Genomic DNA, 14,812 nt, shown 5'->3' with positions numbered 1-14,812 from the left:
GAGACGGGATTGAAAGTTATCTATCCCGCTGATTGTCAAAACGAAGTGTAAGCCACTGGAGATATAGCCTTACTTGGCCATGAAGCTGAGCTTCATTATCATAGCCTGGAACGAATGGCTTCTCAGAATCCCCAACTAGCTATTGCCGAGGAATAAAAGCAAAAGTATGGTCATGGAAAAATCACAGAAGAAATTTGTCCAAAATGTGGACGAAAATTCCAGTGATACTCACAAGGTGTTTTTGAGAGCGGTGGAGCATTACAGTACTTCTCAGATGACAGCGTCTTTTGTAATAGTTGCTTAATGGATGAATTTTAGTTTGGAATTAGGTGCAAAAAAAACAAGCAGTGCCGCATGTTGGGTGGAAACTTATTAGTCAAAAACACTACGTTGTTGTATTTGTTGTTTTTATTAAAACTGTTGCTGTTGTTGCCAGCCGGGTGACGTCAATAGACTGATACAATTTGATTTAGGGATAGAACGGTATACCACGTCGGCATACCAATGTGTAACTAGTTAAGGAAGAATATGTAGCGTCTATTGTGTTATCGAAAAAAATCTCGGTCATAATTTTAAGGTATATAGTAAAGAGAATTCTAATTCCGTTTATGAAGGTGCCATTCATAACATCGTAGTGTGAAAAAAGTTACAAAAAGAAGCCAGTTGGGATCAGATGGGTCGCCATCAGAGATAATTTCCGGTGTGGGATCATTTGCAGTCCAATTTGGGGATCATTTACGGTCCGGGATCATTTGCGGTCCTTCGATCATTTGTGGACCCATGCATACATTCTTCCTTTCGCTTTGGCTCTGTCGCTTTTGACGTCGAAGTGGTCTTCTTGTTTGGCTCTATAGGGGGCAACTTTTCTGGGTGATCTCTCAACAGTTACACAAACCATACCCTCATATTTTCGTGTTTTACCCTGAACATCTGGCTTGGTATCCGAAGAATTTCCTTTGTCCTTACTTTTATTGTCGGAGGCTGCTTCGGTCACCGTCTGTATGCTACTTATAGCAGCCTCATTTGGTTTGTTCTCCAGTCTCTTTTGTTTTCCGTCTTGGGCACTGTTTTCTTTGCCCGCTGGTTTGTTTTTTCCTTTCTTTTTATCTTTTTCCTGTGTTGAAAAAAAAGACAGTTCCATGGAAGAGTGAGTGAATCAGTCTGCATGGAACCACCAGGTTTCAAATTCAACGATGAAAACCACTCAGTCGCACCGCATGCTTACAACATACCTTTTCTTCTTCGATTTCAATGGCCTCATGATCATCAAATGGTGTTTCTGTAAAAGAGTTCTTCCATTCCCAAGCAGAAAGAATTAGTTCGCGGACTTTTTCATTTAAGAGAACGTAAAACAGGAAGAAAGCAACTCCCTGTTGACAGAACAGATAAGGAAGTGTCCTTTAAATAATTTTTGTATCGAAGTCACATTTTTTTTCCTCTTATTATGAAGCTCGTCTTTTGAGTAAGCTTTCAACTAATTGTGTCATGTTCTGATTATCATTTCAGAACAAAAGAATACAGCAATAACTGATACTAAATTTACATCAGTAATGAGACTCAGTGTGTGGCCGTAATAGGCCTGTGTGAACTACTTTGTTTAGGATGTTTGAATGAAACATCCGGCTTACGTTCATCAAAAATTGGCAAGTATTAAATTTCTCGTGTGTAAAAACAATTCTCTTACCTGCATTGCGTTGAATATCAAGAATAAGGTGTGGTAGACATCTCGATCGATGTTCAAAGACAATGACCCCAGAAGCCAAGTTAGAACAACTGAGACGGTTATGCAAACCACAGTTTGAAGTCCAGACCTGTTGAAGATATCACATGTACAGTATTGCTTATAAAAAGTGTGGAATGGATGAGAAACGATAAGGTAAAAGCTGTTTGAAGATTTGCTCAAGTTTTTTCACAAATGAGAATCTTAGTTGGACATATTGATTGGTTTCTGGATGCCTTTCTACACTAAACGGGTTAACAAATGATAGTTAACATCAACGACTGGTTTCATATATAGCACAGGATTGTCAAGGTAATCACATACTTGTGAAATATTTCTGAAAAGCCTTACTTGATAATACTTTTCTTGTACTCATTTTCCTCCGTTTTATCGGACTTACGATAGGTGACTAAAGCTTTAGCCAATAAGATTATTAGTATGACTTGTACCTGAAAAGGGAAATAACATGTCCATGAGTTTTATCTTTGCATTAATTACTATATATGTCTTGAGAGTTTGACATTTATATTGGTTCAAATCAGAGGGCAAATTATCCTTTGCTAAGAGATCTTGCTCTAATGATCATCCAATTTCCGAAGTCTAATGTCGCATCAAAACTCTCACGAAAAAGGATATCTTTGCCACCTCTCTTGGTCCGCATAAATCGAAGGTTCTTCCTTAATATTGTCCTATTTGCTAAGGTTGATCTTAGTATAAAATAAGACTTTTTTCTGTGAATCTATCTTATTTAATTCTTAAGATATGCCGTGCAGGTTATCTTGAGGTCATTCGACATTCCACGACAATTCAAAAGTTCATTACAAGATAGGTTTCCTGCTCACTCTCTGCTTGAATAGCCATACGCTCTCAACATTGTTAGTTACGTCATAGCGATAAGTATTCGCCATCAGTAGTCTGTTCCAAGATGCATGAATCATTACGTAAATTGCGTAATGACCGCCGATACGAGAAGAGTATGCAATACAGTGACTTTTACCCCACACGCAGAGTCATATTTGTTATCAACACAATATTATGGGATTGTCGATTTCTTACTGATACATGTATAGGATACAAGATGTATAGAAATCAAGGTAAAAGAAGAAGAAAAAATGAAATAAAATATCCGTAATGGCTTCCTCATGAGGTTCTACACTCACCATTCCTAACGTAATTATGGGCGTCGTTACTGACCAGCTTACAGTATCAGCGAATGAAATCCAACAACTGAAAAAGAAAGAGGAACGTAACGCAATGAAAAATGGTGCGGGCCCATTGAAGAATAATCATATTATGTTACTGCATTTTAATGACATTCCCCAATTTTTGTACTAGCTTTCTAACAAAGGAAAAAGCAATAGGAGAAGCGAAGATTATGGTCACAGGACGAGTAGCTCTTGAGTTAACTGACTGATCACTCACTGTGGGTGCTTGCTGTATGTCTCGTACTTGGAAGCAAGAAAAAATACAGCAAAAAGTGGCAAACCTGAAACAAAAATGGTTCTTAAGCGTTAACAGGCGTTTTCCGAGGAAACTCCTTTAGAAGTAGATATGTGTTAGAACAATTTAAAAAAAAAAAATCAAGGGCAATATCAGAGAACTATCACAATATAACTACATTAACAAAAACCACATATGACAACCATGACAAGGCACTGCAGCTACAGCAGTAAACGGTTAAGGTTGAAATAGGGCCCATTGAAATCATCAACTGATTTGCTACTGCAGTAGCACCAACATCAAGAGTCTACCACAACCACCCCCTTTTTAATCAACCGCAGTTATAACCACAACTATCACCAACCGACTAACAGCGCCTCCACCAAAACCCATAACTACAGCTAAAGACAAAATCGGCACCATATTAACAGGTGACAAGACATTTCACTCCACTTAAACTGCAATAACCGACAATACCAACGCCTCAATTGCAATTGGAAAGACCTTTTTACTCCAATTTCACCATTACCATCGATAACAGCGACACCACACCAGCAATTGGTAAGATCTTTCACTCCAACATCGTCATAACCACCCTCATATATTTCAGCCAAGAGAATATAAACTGGTGTTTATATCCTCTTGATTTCAGCACAACCGTGCAATTAAATCAGAACAATCGCCACCAAAGCAGCAACAACCACTAGCATTTCAAATCATCTAAATTTAAAATTTACAAGATGTATCTTAAGTAATTTGGGTAGCTTCCAGCAGCTGTTCATCGTGTTAGATTTGCCACATGTTATTTAAAACTCACATATCTAACTGGGTTATTTTCTGCTACTTTCACTCACCCCATGCTCCTCCGAAATAGAGTTTTTTTTTCATGTGCTGTTTTTCTTCGCTTTCACGTGCTCTTGTAAAGTTGAATAGGTAGAGAACTTGAACAATTAGCCAACAAAGAGTCACAAGAGAAAGGTAGTTCATGGTGATGGCCACAACCGCACAAGTAATCTGTAAACAGCAAGGGTCATTTAGAAAGTTGCACTTTTGGTGTGATTGAAAAATATCTGAATTTGAAAAAATAATGACTAGCCATTTCAAACATTAGAAAAATAAATGATTGTTTAAGACGGAGACAAAACCCGAAGCTCATCAAAATGATTTGTCAATTGGCGAGCCAAACTCTATTATCTTTGGAAACACTATTCCATCTAAAAAGGATGTTCTGTCACATTTGGCTCATTGCTCGCAATTTTCCGCGGCCCCACGGGGCTCGGAAAAATACTACGCAACTCAGCTCGCAAAATATCCACCCTTATTATATGTTTAACTATCGAATAAGGTACCTTGTTGTCTCTGGCATCAGCTCCAAGTATAAATAAAAGTTGTGATAATAATACGCAAAACGTCTGACTCATCTGCATATCCCGCTCAAAACGACTGTCCCTTTGGGTAAAAAAGGAACTTTGTATTTTAAATTCAGTTATGAGAATATATACAATGTATTTCATGAAAGTACCAAACTGTAAAGTAAATGTGTTGTGGGTTGGCTTCCTTTTCAAATTACTTAGGTATAGCAAAAAATTATAAACCTAGAGCTGAAAGACCAAATATTTTCTATGAGATTGATCATAAGCAAGAAGAGAAAATACGCGGGGTAATACTGTTTAAGTTCAGTAGAGTTCTTTTTTTTTACAGTAAACAGTGCAAACTCTGTCGTGGGATCTGGGAATGATCACATGCATCGAGCACATGATTGGATAAAATTGATAACTGAATAAATCACGTCACATCATCCTCCTTTTTAAAAATTCAACAATATTTTTCTTTACCTCATTACTTGGCGATGCATATCATCCTGCCTCATTTCGTCGTTTGCTACTTTTTCCTTACTTTCACCTTTTAGTATGAGATAAGTAAAACAAGGACACATAACCGCTAAGATTTTACGCTTAGTAAGTTTTGATTTTAACCGGAACAGGAGACTGACTTTTTCTTTCTCGCCGTTCTGAATATGCTCTCCATATGCTTCTCGCACTTCGATAACGCAGCTTTTTCCTTGTCCTGTGCTGTGAAAATTACCGCGTTTGAATCTCTTTGATTTTGTTACTTCAGCATCTGTTTCTTTCTTTGTGGATCTTCTACATGAATTACTTTGTAGATCATCAATTTCCATGAAAGGGGTAAGACTGGACCGATTTTTGGTGTTTGGCTGTATTTCATCATCTTCTTGAAACCCTCGGTTAACGGTTAAATTACAATTTCTGTCTGTCGCTGTCTCGCATTCTCTCCTTTTCTTCTTTTTAATTTTGGCTGAACTTTTGACTTCAAATTCCTTTGCGCATCTGCAATAAAAAGTATCCTTTATCAATGCAGATTGACTCGCCATACAGAATCATCCTCATTTTAATTGTGAGTACCCTTTTATGAGGCTTATTTTGCCTCCGAATCTAGAGGACGGCGTTCGACCTTTGACTAGATGATTAGTTTGAGTTCTTGGAAGAAACACTTTTCTCAACCCCTGAGTAATGTCTCATGAGGAAACTGGATAAATACTATACTTACGACAATGTGACGACCGCAGCTACCGTCGCTGCTGTTCCTACGGCTGCTGCAGCTGCTCCTGCGTAGACCCCCTTGGGAATGGGGAAAGTAGTGTCTTCTGTGATGTTCTGATTGGACAAACCAAATGAACAAAAAGAAAAAATCAGGAAACAGAGAAACGCACACATGCAAGAGATTAGCAACTGTTTATAATCTCGACACACGTAAACAATACTTAAGTTGATGAGAGTGAGATCGCGTATGGCAATAACTGAATTACTCAGAGGTTAGGCATGGCCTCCATAGATTTCGCTTTTCATACGTTTAAAGAAATGATACCAAGAGGTGGCTGAAATTTGAAAGAGGAAATCAAAAGTGATTTACCAACTTTACCTTTCTCCTAATAAGATCCTTGAACAGCGTTAAAGTGAACGTATTAGTCTTACTGATTCCTTCTAATGAAACATAAAACCATCTGGTGGAGCACATCTTCACATAAATGACCATTCCTTCTTCAATGAACTCATCCTTCGAAACAAAACGAGGCTTGGTACATCCTCCGTCAGAGGTAAATTCACAAAAGAGGTCTTTTTGAAGCTCTTCTAATTTCCAGAGTCTACTTATATCGGAAAGTTTATTGTCTTCATGCGGTTCACACGATCCCAGGTTAATGCGATTGTTTCGGGGATTCCTGTTCCTTGTTGAAACTGCAATATCGGCTTGACCAAGTGTTGTCTGTAGAAATAGGGTTTTGATTCTCGTCTTGTTGAATAAGTCGTATTTGAAATATCTTACTGCATTTTCGTTTACACTTGAACCAAATTCTTTTCCTTCATCGAGCAATACGGGCTCTTATCATGCAAAACAAAAAATAAAATGATTGGAAATGAGAAATGCTAGTGATCTGAATTGTTCGACAATACTATTACTTCTAAGTTCTAAATGCAGGAATTTCTATGAAACAATACCTGAAACTGAGATATAATTCCGTCGTAAATGTTTCAAGGATATCCTGTTTGCAATGCACAACACAGTTCAGGATAGAGCAGTTTACAGCTGTTACGAGAGAGGTTGTTGGAAATGAGGGCAAAAGTACAATTGGCAATCTCGAAAGGTACACCGGCTATCCAATAATCGATGACTTTTAACACATATGGATAAATAAATTCAGCAAACCTGAGATGCCTCTTCGTTACAGTAACATTTTCTCAGATTTACTTGAAATCCTGAGATTTAGGAACCGTGACCTGAAAACTACTCATAGTAACTTTCAGTTAAATCGTGTTCAATTTTACGCTTTTTTTTCCTTTTTCGAAAAAGCTGTTTACTGCACTTTACATGTTCCACAACATGCTGTATAGTATTATAGATTAAAGAAAAATGAATCACCGTAACATGAGGCTTCTTGAATGTTTTCTACCAAAGTGTTTATCTCTTCAAAGGACTTGAGAAGGATCACATGATCAGAGTCAGGATCACTGGCAATAATTTCTAACTCATTCTCGTTTATGTTTGGGTCAATCCTTATCACAAAGATGTTAACTCCTTCATTTCGGAGTAAGTTAGAGGGCTGGATGATTCTGTCCGTTCCTGAGGTAGTTTTTCCGTCGGTGAGAAGAACAAGCACTCTTGGCACACCTAATTCTTTGGGTCTCACACCATTTTCAGGGTTTTCAAACAGCTTTGTGTAGGCTTCTGAGAGTGCTAAGTCAGTGTGCGTGCCATTACCTTGATATTGTATTACTGCTATTGCATTAAGGACGTCTTGCTTTCTGTTGAAGGTGTTAAAGTGAAACATTATCGTTGAAGAGTTGAAATTGGTGTATGTGATAACAGCCACTCGAGTGCCAAGAGGGTAAGAGATGTCGAAATACTGGCACACCTTTATGATAAACTGGAGTCCAATTTGAAAATTTGTGGGGTTGACGCTACTAGAAGAATCCAATACAAACACCAAATCGATTGCATTTTGACAATCTAAGAGAAAAGAAGAAAATTATACAAAATTGTGCTTCCTTCCTCTCTGTTCTGGCATGTACATATATTTTAAAGCACACTCAGTCGAGTACAGCTATACACTAAGGATCGGAGCCATAAACTAAATGCTGGTATCCTGATTCAAAGAGAAGATTTTCTACGTAAAGGTCTCTTGAATTCAATGAAACTTGACTAAAAAATTACCGAGTGGATGGGAGAATAAGGTCATTGCCGCGCACGTAATTTATGTGCCTTGAGGAAAAGATTACCTCTCTTCCTCTATGTAGTTCTAGTATTTTCTCCCAAAAACAAAGCGGTGTTGAGGGCCTAAAAACATGCAAGATGGCATTACGTTGTGGCGCATGCCCGATGCACGAGAGGTATATCACTTCATATCAATATTACCATAAAAGTTATGTAAATCATCATTACCAAGACAGCAGGTGATAGGCGACTGTGTAAGACAACCACTTGCAGAATATTCACCCTTACAGCTTTTTACTAATTTGCAACGGCCATTTCTGTTGTCCACTGAACATCTTGGTCCGCTCCCTTCCGGTGGACATGGAATGTCAAGTACCTATAAATGGGAGGAAAGAAGTAGAAAAGGTTTTTGTGGCAGAAATACAACTTAAAACAGCATGAGCAGTTGACACATTTAATCGTAATCTTACCTTGAGCGCATGCCTCCAATATCTAAATAGACTTTCAATCCCATTGTTACTTTCCTGAATTTTCATGGATAAATTCGCAAAGCTGTATTCAGTTCCACTGCAGAGTTTTCTTAAATCTCCGGTGGGCAAGCTGCTGTTATCAGCTGAGCTGTAACCATTCAACCAAAGCCATGCCGCGACCCTAAATCCAACAGATGGCAACGCAACCATTTCTGGCTGTTCTATAGAGAAATATATGGAGTATTATAACCTGAAAATTAGGCTCACAATACCCTGCAATACACTTCATTGGTATCAAAAAACGAACCTTTTCCCTTCAACAGAATTTTTTTCAGACTTACGTGTGATATTTATATTGAGTGAAGTTTTCACAAGTTGATACATGTGTTTTCCTATCAGAGGAAGGAATCCTCTGCTTATGTATTTACGGGCATCAGATGCTCTGGTATTTCCCAAGCTTTCTTTTCCTTTATACTTCTCTCCATCGGAATTTTCCTCTGAATATAGCATTCCTGATGTTTGATACAATATCTAGGTAAGATCAAGAACAAGAAATGCGTCAGGTCAACGTCGACAAAAAATGGGCAACACAAACGTCATTTATAATGAGATGCACCTTCAAACTCTACATTCAACTACCTCGCTACATTGTTCTGATGGCATGCCATTCGACGACACTCATAAAACAGGAGACATTCTATATTGTGGACATCAAAAGCAATAAATTTCTTCAAGGAGTTGGCGTGAAGAATTTTGGAACTCGAGTATTCAATTGTTTTGAGCCAGAAGAAATAAGCGTATCAAAGAGAATTCTCTAATGTTCTGTTTGTTGCCATTTAACATACTTGAGCAGTGAAGGCTGCTATTTCATGTTTACTCCACATCTCAGCAGTATGCAACGCTTCCTTGTAAAAAGGATACAATGCTCTTGTCCTTGTGGTATCTCCAACCAAGTCAAGATACGTTTCAAAAGACACAATGATATTTTGTGTGACATTTTTTTGTGATGAGACAGGTGCAGTATCCAAGATACAGCAAACCAGCTTCTGATCGTTAAGGGCTGAATTTCTTAAGGTGGCTCCCGGGCAGTCCCTGGCTTCCATGGAGTAACCGGTGAAATATGGAGGGTACTTTGATAAGCACTTCAGGCAGCTGACATGTTCTGCAAAGAGTAGGATACGAGTTTTTTGTTTGTCTTTTTTTTTTTCTTTTTTTTTTTTTTTCATAATTTCCACTACTGATTCAATTCAAGTAGTCGCTGAGTCATGATTGGAATAGCAAAATTTCATCCTTTTCATGCCCAAGTCTTAAAATGCAGGCCGTTCTTAGGCGCCAAAAGGGGGGTTATGGTCTCAGGCGTTCCTTGCGTAAACCGCGGAAATGATGATTAGTAGGATGAGAGTGCTGCAACTTGTGTTATCATGTGCTCGCTCTCCGTAAACAACACAAATTTACGGAATGCTGTGTTTTTTGAAGTCCGCCTTGCAAAGATTCCTGTCTTATGCGCTCATTTCACATACAAATGCACACGCTGTTCCAGGTAGGCCCACACTAAATGATTTCGAGCGTTTTTCGTTTTTAACTTGAAAGCTAGCCAAATGTGCAAAGTTCAAACTAGTTCTCACGAGATAACAAATGAGCCATATGGAGTTCAAACTTCCAAAATACTGGCAAAACTGTCACAGCGGATTTAACAACAAACTATGATGCTGAGATGAACATCTCACTTGCTGAAAAAATCAAGAATGTTCGTGAACACAACTTCGAAGGTGACGCTAACAACAGCGAATACTGGATAAGGATACTGACAGAAGCAACTTGAATAGTAAGGTTGAATATCTAAGCTTAGCTCTTCCGTTAAATATCCTGTTCCTATTATTGGTTTTTATTGGGTTCAATACTTGTAAAGTACGATTTGGTATTTCTTACACAATCACTCTTATTATTGTACAAGCGATCGTGAATGTTGGTTTGCTCTCCGCATGGAGTTGTATGTTCTTTGTATAAGACATGATGAATACTCTTGATGATTGTGATCTACTACAAAAAGTTGTCAATATGACCAACGTACATGAACATAATGATTTTACAGTGTCAATTCAATGAGATATGTCTGCAATTCAAGAAAAGATAAACATGGAGAGAAATATCTCAAATACTTAAGGCTCTTTTTGTGTAATTTCCCATATAGTGAGTACAAGGGTGTAATTCACAGAGGCAATTGTACAAAGAACAAGCTCTATAATGATATAGAGAAAACCCTGTTCCTTGTATGCACCATATAGTCAAGGGGATGTTATTGTATTTGCACAAACTGCAGGGCAACAATGTGTTGCAATGATTTTATGTGGATTAATATACCACAATATGAAAGGAATAGGCAATCCAAATGACTTGAAACAAATTATGCATATTGGAAGTCAACTATATAGCAGTTTGTCACAATTATCAAGACAATCATTTTTACTGCTAACAGATTTTCCATCCATGCTGACAGTACTAGAGGAAGACTACCAGCTAGAATACAGTGAAAGTTACACTGGTAATGTCCATGGTGAACCTACCATTGAGGGATATCAATACTGTATGGGCCTGAAAAGAGCCTTTGAGTCATTCATATCAGAATGATATAGGTCATATATTTTAACAGCTGGATGTATTGCTGTGGGTATTAGTTACTGTGCTGATGATGGCCATTTTAAGTGTTTGACTCACATGCTACAGATGTTTATGGTAAAAGTCACTTTCAAGGGACGGGTTCTATTAGATATATAATCTACAGACAACCTAGTGCATCACTTTCAAATTTTATATGGAGCAACTGATCTTTATAAACTAAAAGGTTAACAAATTACAAAATATGATGTGGCAATAAGCAACAATGTAAGAGAGGTAATAAGAGATATCAGGTCAACACAAGTGTTAAAAGACCACTGTTTTTCAGTAGTTCTTTATTCTACATTACTCAATCATTTCACCTGGTAGTTACTGGAACTCAAATACCTTAGATGCAATTATTGAAAATGGATCCCAGCTTAACAATACAATGCAAAGTACTGCTTAACATCTGTTACCCTGCCTGACAGTGTTAAAATTTTTGGCACTAACATAAATGTACACGTTAATGAGGTAAGTCACAGAGAATTAAGTAATTTAACTGAAAGCAGAATATCTTTTGAGACCTTGATTTTAAGGAACCACACTGGGAAAACAGGATTTTTAATGTGGATTTCAAGTCACTGTATAGCTTGTATTTATCAATAAAATACAAAAGTAAAGCAATTGTTTTCTCTTCTGAGATATGAAGACAGTCATTCAACTGCAATGAAACAGAATATACACATTCGTGGTGTGGATAATCTAGTAGAGGAAATTAATTTTATTCAAAATAAACAGGAATGTCAGACTATGGAATATGATATACAATTTATTTGCTGTTCATATAAAATTACTGAAATTGAAAGGAAACACTTTATGTGGAAAACACAGAAAAAAGCATGTATGACAGCATGGAACCTGTTGCCAATTGGTGTATTCAGTATTGTTTTCTGTATTGCCAACAATTCAATCTGTTTTAGCCCAGTTGCTTGGCAAAGCAGTGTTCCTAACGATCATCATTGGAGATTTTATCTAAACTTGAGCATCCCATGAACATAATAATAGAGAAACGTGTTTCATACATTTGTACAAGGCCATACAGATCAATGAGTGGGATAACATCGTGATTATTAATAATTGAAAAAAGTAAACAAGTTTCTGGCCAAAACAAATTTTGGCAGTTGTGATAATGTGTATGTACTAATGCCTTTAATGTTAATTATTTTGCAAATAAAGTAAGTCAGCTGAAGTATCAAACTTAAACAAAGTATTCTTTTGGTTAAGAGGCCTGTGGTTCTGGACAGAGGCTTTCTGTAAGTATTTACTCTTTGTGGATAGTCTAGTGGAAGAAAATTAATAATATTTAAAATAAACAGGAATGTTACACTATGGAATATGATATAGAATTTATCTGCTGTTCATATAAAATTACTGAAATTAAAAGAAAACACATAATGAGAAAACGCAGAAAAAAACATTTGTATGACAGCATGGAACCTGTTGCCAAAGAAAGGTTTCTAGAAGACATGAAAAGAAAATATATAACTATGGATGCTAGAAAGAAGAAAAAATTACTTTCGCAACCCAATGAGAAATTAGTGAAAGCCAGATCGGTTGAATTGTGTATTAACCAGTTTAAGAGGAAAATAAGAGAAGGCCCTAATTTATATGTACTGTCTGTAATCAAATACCTTATAAGAAATCAGCAATAACATGCATAAACGAGAAGTACCCTTGCCAAACATATTTCAATATTCACAGTCATTTGATGGAAAACAGTGTATAAGCAACACGTCATTCAAAGGTCATAAAAGGAAAATTACCATGTCAGGCTGTAGTGAATAATATGTACGTGGATGAAATACCCACAAAACTATCCTCATTAGAAAAACTAGAACAAATACGAATAGCTCAACGAATAGTATTTGAGAAGATCGTGGTCATGCATAAAGGACAACAGAGAAAAATTAAGGGTGCAATATGCGATGTACCTGTAGAATGTGATCAGACATGTAATCAACTCCCTCATCCACCTGATAGATCTTGTATAATAATACTTAAGCTTAAGAGAAAGTTACATTCTGGCGGACATGTTTATATTCAAGCATCACGACTAGAGTTAATACAGCAAGTTCTTATCTGGTTCAAAATACATAATCCATTGTACAATTTGTAGATATAGTAGTTGATATTAACAATGTTGATAACAACCTTACAACTTTGCAAAATGATGCAGACGATAATGATACACATCAACATGCTACATCAAACAATGTCACAACAGATAGTGATCCTGCTTTGGAGTTTGGTGCAAGAGAAAATGACAAATTAACTAGTGATGAAGTAGAAAATGATGAACCCGTAAATGAATATAGAGCCCCAGTATGCGAGACATGTTTAGAGTCAATTATACCAAACTATCCAGTGGTGAATGCTCAAGTAAAACGCTCGATACGAAGCCCGAGTGAACGCTCCTCGAGCGTCTAGTTTTTTCGTAACTCTATCATGAAAAGGTGATTGTAGTTAGCAAGAGACCATAAAATAATGAATCAAATGTAAGAAGTAAAAGATAAGATGTAAAACATAACCCCCAGAAGTAAATTCTAAACTTATGCGAACAAGTAGCTCGGTAAATTCACAGGGGTAATGCTTTTCCTTTCCATTTGGTTATGTAAGGGCAGAATTTAAAATCAGAATTCTCTTTAAATCAATTTATGACGGTAATTATAACAGTGGTTCGTCTTTTTGTAACATCTTCACTCTTTTCATTTCGAAAGGAGAGACCTTCCCAAGGTTTTTTCCTTCTCTTGAAAATTGACTGAACTTGCATTTGCTTTACTAAAACGTAAAAAAAATTCGTCGTACCAGAGTTGCTATCGCCAAGAATGTTCCAGCGTTGCATGCTTCCTTTATACGAGCGTTCGATGGTGTATCGAGGTATTTGTCCTCTTTGCCGTTTAGATGATTGCGCAATTTCTGTGTGGTTGTGTATGAATATACCATATATATGGAACTTTTAAGTAAACTTACCAAATATAAACCACAGAACTAGAGCTTGAATAACAGGTCTTCTCGCCATCTTTATAAATAATCAATAATCCGAGAACATTCAATAAATGACCCCTACCACGCTTATCACAAAGCAGCTCAGCAGTAAACTTATGAAGGGCAGTGTTTATCAATAGACTGATGAAGATTAATCTTTTAAGATCTCTCAAATACATAAATATGTCATAACAATTTCCTTTTTTTTTTAGTTTTTGTCTGAAAAACTGAATTAAGAAGTTTTATATTAACATAACAAAGGTGTGTGGGTCTTTATCTTAGAGTAAGCGAAGGGTTAAAAATGACAATAAGAATCTTTCATCAGAATCTTCATCCACATGCATCTTCAGATAGACAAAGCTCGGACTTTAACCGTTAATGAAATGTGTTTCTCCTATATAAGTAGTTGACAGTTTCGATTATTTAAAAAAAGTGAGTGAGCCAGTAATAAAAATGATGAAAAAAGCGAGAATACCTTCATACAATTTATAAGTTAAAATATGAGATAAGTGTTCTATTCTTTTTTTTTTTTTAATTTATTTTTATTTAAACACGGTCAATTCATTAGCCTAAAACATACATATCACATACGCTAGAATATTTAAAACTCAAACTATATACTATAACACTAAAAGCTGTTTTCCGTGAGTGCCGTGCGTCAGACTTAAAGAATGTCATTGATCTTACGTTTAAATACCCCCAGAGACTCTGTGTTCCTTATATCGCATGGTAGACTGTTCCATAATGTGGCGCCATTGTAGCTAAAGCTTTTTCGGTAATAATTAGAGCGCGGTAATGGAACATTGAGCTT

At 36.8% G+C, this 14,812-nt stretch overlaps 2 pseudogenes; one reads left to right on the top strand and one right to left on the bottom strand.

Moving 5' to 3' along the window:
- Positions 1-407: 407 nt before the first annotated feature.
- On the bottom strand, positions 408-14,074 carry LOC131775865 (uncharacterized; annotated as a pseudogene).
- On the top strand, positions 9,817-10,464 carry LOC136280091 (uncharacterized; annotated as a pseudogene).
- Positions 14,075-14,812: the final 738 nt, after the last annotated feature.

Source organism: Pocillopora verrucosa, chromosome 1 (genome assembly GCF_036669915.1).
Source record: "Pocillopora verrucosa isolate sample1 chromosome 1, ASM3666991v2, whole genome shotgun sequence".
Lineage (NCBI taxonomy): Eukaryota > Metazoa > Cnidaria > Anthozoa > Scleractinia > Pocilloporidae > Pocillopora > Pocillopora verrucosa.
This window is presented reverse-complemented; position numbering and strand designations above follow the sequence as displayed.